This window comes from Topomyia yanbarensis, chromosome 3, assembly GCF_030247195.1.
Source record: "Topomyia yanbarensis strain Yona2022 chromosome 3, ASM3024719v1, whole genome shotgun sequence".
NCBI lineage: Eukaryota > Metazoa > Arthropoda > Insecta > Diptera > Culicidae > Topomyia > Topomyia yanbarensis.
Genome location: NC_080672.1, coordinates 396,214,475 through 396,226,836, shown reverse-complemented (window position 1 = coordinate 396,226,836; position 12,362 = coordinate 396,214,475). Strand labels below are relative to the sequence as shown.

The following is a 12,362-nucleotide window of genomic DNA, read 5'->3' as shown; positions in this document are numbered from 1 at the left end:
CCGATGTTGAAATGTACAAGAAAAAATCCCAAGAACATGTTCATCATTATGTTAAGTCTCTCTATCGATTATTACGGCGCTACTATAAATCTTTCCAATCATTTCTCAGTTCAGATCGAAAGGTTGCGGCCATCATATCATACAGAGATTTAAGAAGCAATTATGAAAGCCAACCGAGTTATTAACTCATTTACCTGACAAAGGGTACATCATTTTGGCGAAAATTATCATGTTCACGATTTAACAATACTACGAAATGTATTAATGCGTTCGACTTAAGGGAGTGTGGATAAGATATTTAAGGTAAAAAAATATCGCGATAAAAAATTAGCGATACAGAAAGTTTATACAGTAAATTTCCATATATTAATGCAACATTTGAGAAACATTTTCGTACATTTTTATTTGCAATATATTGAAAATTATGCGAATGACAGTGAATCTTCAGGAGGCACTTCGAAGAAATGTGCCTCCCCCCCTTGCTCCAGGTTGAGTCTAGTACCTCCAAACAAACAACCAGCACCACTAGCATACGACCAGGAAAATGAATGCATAATCATAAGTCACAACGCTAGGAGCAAACACGACTGGGCTACAATGATGATGACATGAACGTACACGATTAAGAAGGAAATGGCAACCCCCAAGCTTAAATTACCAAGGCTGCAAATGAGTCCACGTTGATCAAATGTATCATAATAATAATAAATAATAAAACCCACGGCTCAGTTCGGCTAACGTATACAGCCGTTTAAGTAGTGCAATATCTACAAATAAGTAAATAGACTAATTTCGCGCCAAATCGTATTCAGAGTTTGCAGCACCCTCTCAGATTCTAATGAAACTTTCTGTACATGAAGACTTTGTCACAAAAAACCACTTTGCATATTTTGTTTTTCCAAAAATGATCTAGACTGTCTTTTGAAAAGGGCCAAACTTTTTTCCCATTTTTTTCAAATGGCTATAGTCCAAAAATGACAAATCCCACAAAAAATGTTATAGGAGAGGTTTACTCCTACACTGAAAAAAAAATCGATTTTAAAAATTTAAAGTCGATTTACAAAAAAACACCATTTTTGATTTGGATGAAATTTTGTTCCAAGATAGATAATTATGTTCCCTACCTACCGTCAAAAATTCAAGTTGGGGTACTTTTGAGGAAAAAAAGTTATCTGAAAAAAAATTTCCTTGTCTAAACTGAATTTTTTTTCTTCAGTGTATTTTTATCGAAAACTAAACCTCAGTTTGTGAGAAAATATTGTCTAATTTAGCAACTAAGCATATTTTTATTAAGGGGTTAACTACTTTTTTCATTTTTCATGAAATCGATTTTTTTTATTACTTTATCTGAAAGTTTATAAAAATAAATGGTTTCCCAAATTTTTATAAAGATCCAAGAAATAGATCGAAAGTTACAGCGCCTCCAAGCGCGCTTCGTCTACCAGGGGTGAAACCAGTGGTAATTTGAAATTTTAAACTCGATTTTCTCGAAATGTCGTTTTACTAAAAATGGGTTTTCCGTGATCACGATTGCCGAAAGACTACTCAATCAATTTTCTTAATTTCTTTCAATTGATTGTAATTAATTCCTTTTTTATTAATAAATTTTTGTTATATCGATAAGAATTTTTTAATACAATTTTTAGAGTTTAAAACAGCGATTTTTTACTAAAAACGTTCTCGAACGCAGTAAAAAATTATTACTTATTCAACTAATCGTTAAGGTACGAGGAATACTCATATACTAATCTTTTTTTTGAGTTTTGGGTTTTTAGAAAATCTATTGGTCTCTAATCGTGATGACCGCAAACCTCTTAAATTAAAAAGGGTTTCGGGGAAAAAGCCATAACTCCGCCAATTATCAATTTATTTTTATAAGCTTCTGCTTGTTTATTTTACTGAAAAATGTGCTACCAAAATATTATAAGTTTGATGTAATGAAATCATTCCTTTATTTATTTACGTAAATTCAAACGTTCTTGACATTTTTATCACTAAAAGGTATGTAACCCCTTAATCAAGAATCCCCTTTTAAAAGAGTTTATGTCGTTAAACAAATATCCCATTATTACTTTTTTATTTTCTTGTTTAGTGCTGAGGAAAAATTAGAGAAAAAAGTACCCACCACAACATTATGTATTGAATTTTACATAATTATTTAATTATTTTTATATTTTATATTTGTCTTAAAACTATCTTCATGCATGCTATTTTGTATTATTTCTGTACAAGGAAAATATTTTTGGTTCATCTTCTGAATTAGAATACCTTTTCGTCTCTACTTTGCCCCCAGGAATAGGCACAAAACTGTGGAATTTTTGAGTTCCAGATATTGTTTTGGCGTTATTATACAGCTCTTATAGTTCTTCTGACATTTTGTTGTGCTGTTCAGTGAATATGTAGCAGAAAATTAATTTTATGATATTTTTATAAGTTTGTTCAACTGTCCAGGGACTCTTGGGGATTTGTTACGGTATTTCCATAGTCGTGAGCAAGACTAGCTTTGTTGCCATTCGCTTGAGAGTGCCAACAATAGCATCACAGGGTCCTTTTCAATGGGATGCTGCAACAAAATGCCATTCTGCGATTAAGGTTGGAGAGAGAATCGGCAAAAATTAAAAACGATAAAATCAGTTTTTTCCACACCTAGTGTTAGATCGTCATAAAAATCAATCAACAGTACTGTAACAACATTTTACTTAAGCTGATTTTTTCGTTTTCGATTTTGGCCCATTCTCTCTCCAACCTTAACTCATACTTTGACTGGAATCTACACAAGCTTGCAAAGTTTTTCTTATTGTGCTGCTGCTCCATCACACATAAAATAAATTTTAGAAAAGTTTGTCAATTATTTCATAAAATTTATCAGTTTTGAGAGGAATAAATGAACTGCAGTCTTCAAGTCTTCCAGTCTCCCAGTCTTCATTCAAGTTTGTTATGAATATATACCAAATTCGTTACTGATACATTTTGCATGTATCAGGCAACTAGCAGCTGGGAAAATGGATTCTGAGATGATCATGACTTTCATTGGTTTAGTTTTCGATAAAAATACACTGAAGAAAAAAAATCAGTTGGGACAAGGTACAGTTTTTTTCAAAGAACTTTTTTTCCTCAAAAGTGCCCAACATGAATTTTTGACGGAAGGTAGGAAACATAATTATCTATCTTGGAACAAAATTTTATCCAAATCAAAAATAGGGTTTTTTTGTAAATCAACTTTAAATTTTTAAAATCAATTTTTTTCAGTGTAGGAGAATTTTTTCAATATTTTTATTCGAAAATTTGAGTAATTTTGTGAAAACCACTCCTACAACATTTTTTGCAGGATTTGTCATTTTTGGACTATAGTCATTTGAAAAAAATTGGTAAAAAAATTTGGCCCTTTTCAAAAGACAGTCTAGATCATTTTTGGAAAAACAAAATATGCAAAGTGGCTTTTTGTGACAAAGTCTTCATGTACAGAAAGTTTCATTAAAATCTGAGAGGGTGCTGCCAACATTTGTTCGAGTTGGCGCGAAATTCGTCTGTATCTTCGGAGCATTTATTGGATTTAATATGCTCTTTCTTTTGAAATTATGTTTTTTACAGATTGGTCTCTCGATAAGTGAGATATTTTGATTATTATTCTTTAAGTGATTATATTGATTTAATTATTTTCTTCATTTCGTTTCTTTTATTCATTTGTTTCATTTTCTTAATTTTTTCATTTTATTACGTTATTCCTGCCCTAAGTTGTGTTCGTATAATATTTCGCACACATTTCGAAAAAATAGTAAAAGAAAAAAGTAGTTATATGTTACATCTCGCTGTTAGATGTATTAAATAGATGTTATGTATAATCCTGGCAAGGTCGGCATGTTCCGTAAAATGTTCTGTATGATCGAAATGGACAACTCTATAACTTGAACATGTGCGACCCCCCTGGGTTGCTACTCCGTTATTGATCGGGACTAACTGATATAGAACAGAGAGTCAATAGATGACAATGCCTGGGAGGAACAAATTATCCTTCAATGTACAACTCTTGGTCATCTCAATTTGTTTATTGACCAATAACAGCGCCGACCAGGCCCGAATGTAGATCGCAGTTGGAAAGAGAATTATGTTAGGAATGTTAGTCCGTCACATGCTTTTACTACAAGCTGTATATATTACTGTGCACTCCACAAGTGTCACGGGACGAGAGAGAGATTCTTAGTAAAGATAGAGATTCGAAATTGGGCTAGAGCTCGCGTGCGATTCAAGATTTTAGGAGTCTTGAGAGAGGCAAGAAATAAAGAAGGGACTCCTGGTTTTGTCGCCTTTTAACACAAAAATCCTGCTATATTATTATGCTCTTAAAATATAGTCATTCGTCTAGATGTAAGTGGGCAGGACGTTGGTAATACGGAATTATTCACGAGATTTTATCAGGATCATAAAAACACTTCATTTCCACTTTGTAAAAATTGTCTTCTAACTAATTGAATCTCTTTATTTCCGATTTCACTACTAGATGCATTTAGCGTGACCGGCCCGTTCTAGTGTCGCAATAAGAAGAGCGACTGTAAAAAATGATTATCTCTAATACAATTGAAGCGATTACAAAAAGAAGGTGTGAAGGTCAAGCCGATTATTCGTTCGGTTATTGATAACGCATATTCTCGCGCGTTCACGATACGTGTGGACCTATTAATCTGATTTTTAATCCTTCTCGTGAATTGTCAATTGTCAATACATGATTGAAGTAATCATTCCACTCAGGTAAGACCACGCGTTGTCCCTATGCACAGTAATTGCCCTGTGGATTAGTACCGCAGTTGGTCGTACAAACACTAAACAAACCAACCAAAGAAATGTCCCACGGCGGATACGTAGGGAATACGCCAATGCCATCTAATCAACGAATATTCAAAATTACTTAGGACAATATATGTGTAATTTTGAGAATAATAAAATGAAATGTACTACCTATTTGAAATATAATAAGAACGGAAAAAATAGTTGCCCAAGAAAGCTCATTTTCAAAGATAGCGCTGTTGATGAATCGCCTAGTTAAAATAGCCTATCAAAATGAACTCCTTTCTATATTGTGACACATCCATGAAGGAATGGATTCGTGGAATCCCGGATCATACACACTCACAAGTGATCCCCAATATATTCTATAATATATAGTTTACTGTAACAAAATGTTCTACACGGACCAGTGGCGGATCCAGGGGGAGGGTCCTGGGGGTCCGGACCCCCTCCGAAATTATTTTATTTGTTGAGAGATTTTAAATGAGTTTAAATTTTATATTAGTTTCAAACTCAAAATCATTCCAAAAAAAATTTACTCATTAAATAAGATTATTACGTATTACGAATTGCACAATTTTCATTTTAAAATCGAAAATTCGGACCCCTCCCGAAATTTTTTTCTGGATCCGCCCCTGATACAGACGGGTCAAATCTCGATGAGTCCAGTGGCTTCGATATCTTCAATGTTCATGTCACCGTTTCATTGAAGCTCAACGATCATGCTCAGTTTACGTCACAAAAGTAGTTGCTATTCAGTATACCCTTGGGATCATAGACACCTTGCCCATGGATCACTACTTCATCATTTCGGACAGCCTCAGCTCTATCGGGGATCTTCGTGCGATGAAACCCAAAAAGCAAAACCAGTATTTTCTGGGAAAGCTACGGGAATGCGTAAGTTATCTAAAAAATCCTTCCAGATTATCTTTGTTTCGGCTCCTTCTTATTGCTCCATTCCAGGTAATTGGCGCATTAGAAGGGGACATTTACGAATTTTTCAGTATCTGTCGTCAGAGGACACTCAACAGCTGGCATACCTTGTAGAGCAATGGGGGAACTTAATCGATGGCTACATTCTATTATTCCGATAGTATCGACGAAGCCTTGGTTCGGGGTGATGGACGTGGGTCCAGATTTCATTCATTTAATGTCCAGACGGATGTCCAACTACTATTTACTAAGAGAATATATTCGTAAAACGCTAAAAATTTGTTGCGTACAGATAATTTTTAAAAAATATACGGTTTTTCGTACATTTGATGAACCATTCGTAGTTCTATTGAAAGAATTTTAATTTTTCATTGCGAGTTTTTCATAAAAACTACAAAACGACTTTCGTTGGCTTATTACGAAACGGCTTCACTAGGCAAACGAATTGTTTGCTGAATTATACGAAAGTTTTTATAATATATGCGAACAAAACTCGTCAAAGCATCAACGTCAAAAGAGCTTCAATAGAGGTAGAATATGGTTTTTTAAATTCACATCTAGAACAAAAATTTGAGCTGACCCATGCATATTTCAAAACTTTTTCAAAATGTGAAGAGGCCTAGTGTTTATTGATCAATACCGGTCCCGGCCAGGCCCGAACGTAGATCGCGGAAGGAAAGGGAAGCAAATGACAGTCCGATAGTTGCTTTTGCTAAAGGCCCTGTATACTACTGCGCACTCCACAAGTATCATGGGAGGATATTTCTTAGTAAGTATAGGGGTGCGAACCTTTTTCATGGTCTAGTTATTTTCTATTAATCTATTTCCGCTACGAAGCCAAAGATCGACATCAGAGAGGTGACTCCACTATCTGGACTAGATATCGACCACTCAACTCATGGACCGGGGACTAACGGCTTCACTTCCCTTCCGAAGGAAGATGTGACCATAGATTTTTTCACCTCAAAAAATCTCAACGACCGCGGCTAGGATTGTACCCACATGAACTGGGATGGGCGATGGTTACGCATATCACTCAATCACCAGTGCAGTCAATAATTGATAAATCACATCTACAGGTAGACTCTGATGCTTACAGTATAATGTTTTATTGAAAAGAACTGGCTTTAAGAAAATTTGTTAACTATCTTTTATATTTCGATATATTGCATATATATATATATAGTAGGGTGGCATGAGGATGTATGAAAAAATTAAATACCGCAGAACCAAGTTAGAAAAATCCGTAATTCTTCAACGAACTCTTATGCTAAATCTGAATCATATCTGATGGAGCATGTTTTAGCACAAATGATTCTAAGTTTGTATGGAGTTTACTAGTAGAAAATAATATATTTTCATTAAATACATAAATATGCCGCCTAGTGCCCCTCAAAAATATATTGTGTGCTACATTCTGTAGATTCAGTCAAGTAGAACAACTTCATCTAACGACAGTTCATAGCTATGACAACTGGTTCATGAGTTATTGCAAAATAGAATTTTCGTTGCCCTAAAATAATTTTCATACCGAAAGTAGTACTGGCTCTGGCTACCCGACGAGCTGAATCTACAATCAAGTGAACCTTGACGTATTTGTTATGGTCACCAGTTAGTCCGTTGGCGTAAAGCGAAAATATAGTCCAGATGGTATCATCCGAAACATGTGATCTAAAGGACTTGGGATCGAATTGTGACAGAATTATTTTTAAGTATTTTTTTTTTTGTGTACAATAATATACGTTGAGCAAATTAAAATTTAAACGAGACTGAAGCGGGAAAGATTCCCGTTATTTTGAAGCTCAACTGATGTTCACCACATCCCTGTGGAGCTGGAACTTTTATAGAGTGCCCCGTGAACTGAAGTTAGGTTATTTGAGTAAGCCGGGCAATATCTGTCACTATACGCCAGCAAGAGTGTCTCTGGCCATGAAGCACTTATCCATTTTTCGTCCCATTCCAAATATCCTCAAATCTCCAGATTTTTTTCACGCATCAAACAGCCCGAGCAATCTGTTCTCTTTCTCACATTTGCAAGTACAGCGCAATCCCTCCTTCAGTTTCCGCTGGTTTCTTCAAAACCAGTTCCCGTATGGTATATTCCTGTGGGGTAGGTTGGCCATCGACACCCGTCCATCTTCCTAGAAGCTACGCTGTCGGCTGAGACTGTTGCTTTAAATAGGTAGGATGATAAAAGAAACAGGGTGAAAATAGGCTCACTACCCTATACACCCAAAAATCATATAAAACGATCTCACCAACAATCAATCAATCTATCCCGGTCAAACCATTCGGAACTTGATTCGGAATCCTGAATGGAGTCAGTATGGATCCCAGCTCAAACGCAACAACCGATGCCGAAACCGATTGATTCGGAATCGGTTGCTGCATCTGAGCTGGAATCCACACCGACTCCATTCAGAAATCCGAACCGGTTCCGAAATGGGTTTAACTGGGATGCCTTTCCTTTGCGAAATTTTCTCCTCTATCATCGATCAACCAAAGCGATGAACCTTAAAGTCAGGTTTAGATGGCGCTGCAGGCACTAAGTAGAACGAACGCGAGTGTATTTTAGTGGCTAGAATCACACCCGTACTTGGTGAAATAACGAAAAAAATTTTTTTGTTAAACTGCACTATTCTCGCGACATTTTCTCCAACTAATACACAGCTTAATGGTAGACACGACCTAGTGAATGGTTGGTTTCGTTTTTCGACAAATTACACTGTATTTCACTCAAAAACTTTAAAAAAGTTTGGACAAAAACAAAAACACCTTCTAGCGACTTGGCAGTGCTGCCACTTTCTTCCTTATCATGAAGCACGATTTGATTTTCACCAAAACTTTTGAACGAATCATCCAGGGCATAAGATTGGAGTAGCATGAATAGGGTTCGCAGTACCGACTCATTTTGGCGAGAACCGGTACTGAAGCCCCCCGGATATTTTTTCAAAAGATTTCAGAAACGCTTCAAAGTGAAATTGAATGCTCAAACTGATGTCTCATTGCAACAGAAGTTATTGTTCGAATGCGACACCTTCTTTTATTTCACTTTGAAATCAATAACTGCTCTATGGTGCGACTTTTGTCGACTTCAACAGATGGTAAATGAAAGAAACTCTATTATCAATAATAAATTGTAGCGAAAATACTTGTACGTTGGTCGCATTTCCTCTCGGCATTATCGCTTTGCTGCAAATTGGTTTCGTTTTTATGCGTATCAAGGCTCCTTATTTCCTGCAAACTATGAAGTTTTGCTGACTTTTCTGTTCACCAAAAATTACGAATCGCTCCATTCGAAGCAGTTCACCAACTCTAAAATTATAAGCTACTAAATCGCTGTTCGTTCTTTTACAGATAAACATTTAAGCGCAAACCAAATACAGACATGACTTAGGCCACAGCTTTATTACGCGCCACCCAGTGAATAATTGGATCCAATCAGAATGTCGCTAATAAAAAAAATGTAAACAAATTTGTACTCTTATGCTAGATGTGAATATTTGAAATTTAATAGAAGATAGTTGAAATTTTATTTCGACCAAATAGTGCAGGACTTTAAACATATCGTTCAGTACAACAGGAGTTAGTAATATTTAACTTCTAGAACTATTATTATGATGGCCCCACCTTATTTCCCCACAAAGGCGTAAGCTGAACGATTTATCTAGAAGATAATTAAATTTAATTAAAAACCAGCGATATTTGGAAACGGGTCCCGCTACAGAGTTTACATATTATTCATAAAAAATATTGTATGGTACCGAAAATACCGTTACTGGCTTTTGTTCAGTACCGGTATTACGGTACTAATAATGGGTCGGTATTCCCGGGATTTTCGGTACCGGTATTACCGGTACCACAACCCTAATCGTGAATATAATGTTAGAACATAACTTTGCTAAAATAAAATAACACGGCAGAAATAACGGTTATGATCTTCCTTATTACTTTATTTGAAACAATCAATTCTACATAATAACGTTTCCGCTTTACAGACGGCAAACAAAAAAAAATTAATATTAAAATTAAGAACCGAACTCATGTCCTTCAGATTGTCTATTTATAACGCTCGCATCTGAACTATAAAACCGCTTATGTTGATAGCTGCCTAATTAGGTTTATGGCAGGCGTATCACGGTTAATTTGATTGAAGTATCAGCCATAGTATCCAGATAAATTGAATTTTCACCAATGATGTAGACACTTAAACATTGTATAAATAATAACTTTTGAACCAGAAGTCATAGCCTACACTTTTCGGGGAAGTCGTATCTACCGAAATAAGCATAGCATATATTTTTAAAATGCATAGGAAGGTGTCTACGAAATATTAAATAATCTGGATCGTATATCTATATTAAATCACATACAAACCTCAAACCATTTGTGCTAAAATATAGTGCAACCTATCAAATCAACATTTTGCATGGTTGAATGAGACCGTATAGCTAGTAGTTTTAGATCGGTTCCACTGAATTCTAAAATTTGTACTGCCCCAATATGTAGCCTTCGTATTTTCCACAAAGTTGTTTAAAATAACATTATCAACAACTTTGCTGAAGACATCAAATCTCTTACTATTTTTGAAGTGTTACTTCTCCACAATTGCTTCTAGAAATTTAATCACAAAAATAATTATATCAAAAGAGGCGCTTTTATGTTGGAAAGCTTCTTTGAGGTTGTTAAAACTTCAAATTTGATATTATGTGATCTTGACCGTTAAAAAGTTTTTCAACATTTATTCCACTTTAAAAGTACACTTCGAATTTGCATTCTTTGACTTCATTGACATATTTTAAAATAATTTATAAAAGGCCTAGTCTAACAGATACTAATTGTTTATGAACTTTCACTATTTTATCCAACTTACATTAAATTTGCTCATTTTCGAAAAATGCGCCATTTTCCTACATACCCCCTCCCCATCCAAACCAAATTTCAGGCTAGGCCACTGTTCATCTCATTCTTAGTCCAAAGTTACTTATTAGACAATGTCTTTATACTTACAAAGTTTCATTGAATCCTCACAGAAAAAAATATTTTGTAATTTTAAATTTATTTTCATGCACATATTTGGAGCATGAATATGAATGTAAAATTAAGTTCCAGCACAAATACACACAACTTTTCGTGCTTTTTTCAGCGATATTTATTGTAATTTTACACGTTGATTTGAAAATCGCATATTGCTGTAAAATAAATGACATGTAATATTACACGAACGAAAGTGTAAAATCACATGCTTTGTGATGCTCTCATTGAGTCCATCGAATTCAACTTAATTTTCAATGAAATTTTTTGATTCAAGCTTTGTATGTTCACATTCGTATTGATTTACATGTCGTTTAATGTTGAGCCCGCTGAACAGATTGACTGTTAGTGGAGGTTTCACAAATGAAGTAATTACAAAAAAGAACCACTGCATACTTACTTTTACTTTTGTTGATACAATGTAAACAAACACCGAATAAATAAGCTTTCTCGTACATAATAAAACTCCCTTCCAGCGTCTACAGAACTCAGGATATAGTTATGCGTATTTAGTTCGGCGACAATATAAATTTGTAATTATACAGGAGTTGTGTTGACTTTGACCTGACCTCACTTTTGTTTAGTTGGAGTTTTTGCATATCAGCAGATCACAATTAAACCCCGACCCTTCTTAGCATACGAATGATTGCAGGACGTTTTCCAGTTGACCCAATAAAAAGGGAAATGCTCCATTCTACGCTAGTAGTGAGTCGCTCCAATTATCGAGTTACGCTTTCACCGGCGGTTCTCACGGTGGCGTGCCGCGCAATCACACGGAGACAGATTGTTTCGGAAAAAGGTACTTACGGTCGAAGAGCTCACGTGCAATACGGTCTTGTAGGGTTAGTGGAAAATCGTGACCGATGATAGGTGAATTATTAGTACCATCCAACACGATTCAATTGGTCTCTTCACGACGCGCTAAATCCAAAATTGGTTTTAGTTTTATTTCTTCAATTTAGCACGAGATATTTACTATGAACTTAATGTTTTGTTACGGTCCAAATTATTAAAATGTCAGTCCTAAACTAAAGCGCCAGTAGCGTATATAAACCTGGAATTCTATAAATTAATACTGTTTATCCACTACATCCTATTAGAAATTTAGATTACGTGGTGCCTACACTTACAGCAGTTCGCAAAATGTCCATCGTTCAGAATATTTTGCATTCCATGCTTCACCGTGAATGATTGTATACATGAAACCAAAAAGGAAAGCCAAAATGTGAAACTCGCTTCTACCCAGGCATAACTCGAACGGACATCGCACGTATGCTGATGCAGGAACGTTTCGCTCACCTTCTTCGCGGTTTATTGCTGTTTCATTTCCGATATAGGAACTTTCAGAATAAAGATTTATGAACCAATTCTGTAATTCGTGTAAAACTATCGGCACCTGAAACCAAGTCCAGTACAGACCAAAACAGTGGCAGGCTGGCCGCTGTCCGTATTTGGCCCGTTTGAGGTCGTGAAGTTGAGTGCACTGCACATTTATCACCCGTTTGCTTCACTGACTGACACTCGACCGACAAACCGACTGCTGACTAGCCAACCAACCGACAACAGCCGGCTAGGAGAGGTCTGTCACTCTTTCTGGTTGGCAGTTGACAAAA

The 12,362-nt window shown here is 35.7% G+C and overlaps 1 protein-coding gene across 7 annotated transcripts in view; it reads left to right on the top strand.

Annotated features, from left to right (window-relative positions):
• LOC131693080 (potassium voltage-gated channel subfamily H member 6) overlaps positions 1-12,362 on the top strand; it is a 457,523-nt gene that overhangs the window by 205,035 nt on the left and 240,126 nt on the right. The gene's annotated exons all lie outside the window — the stretch shown is intronic.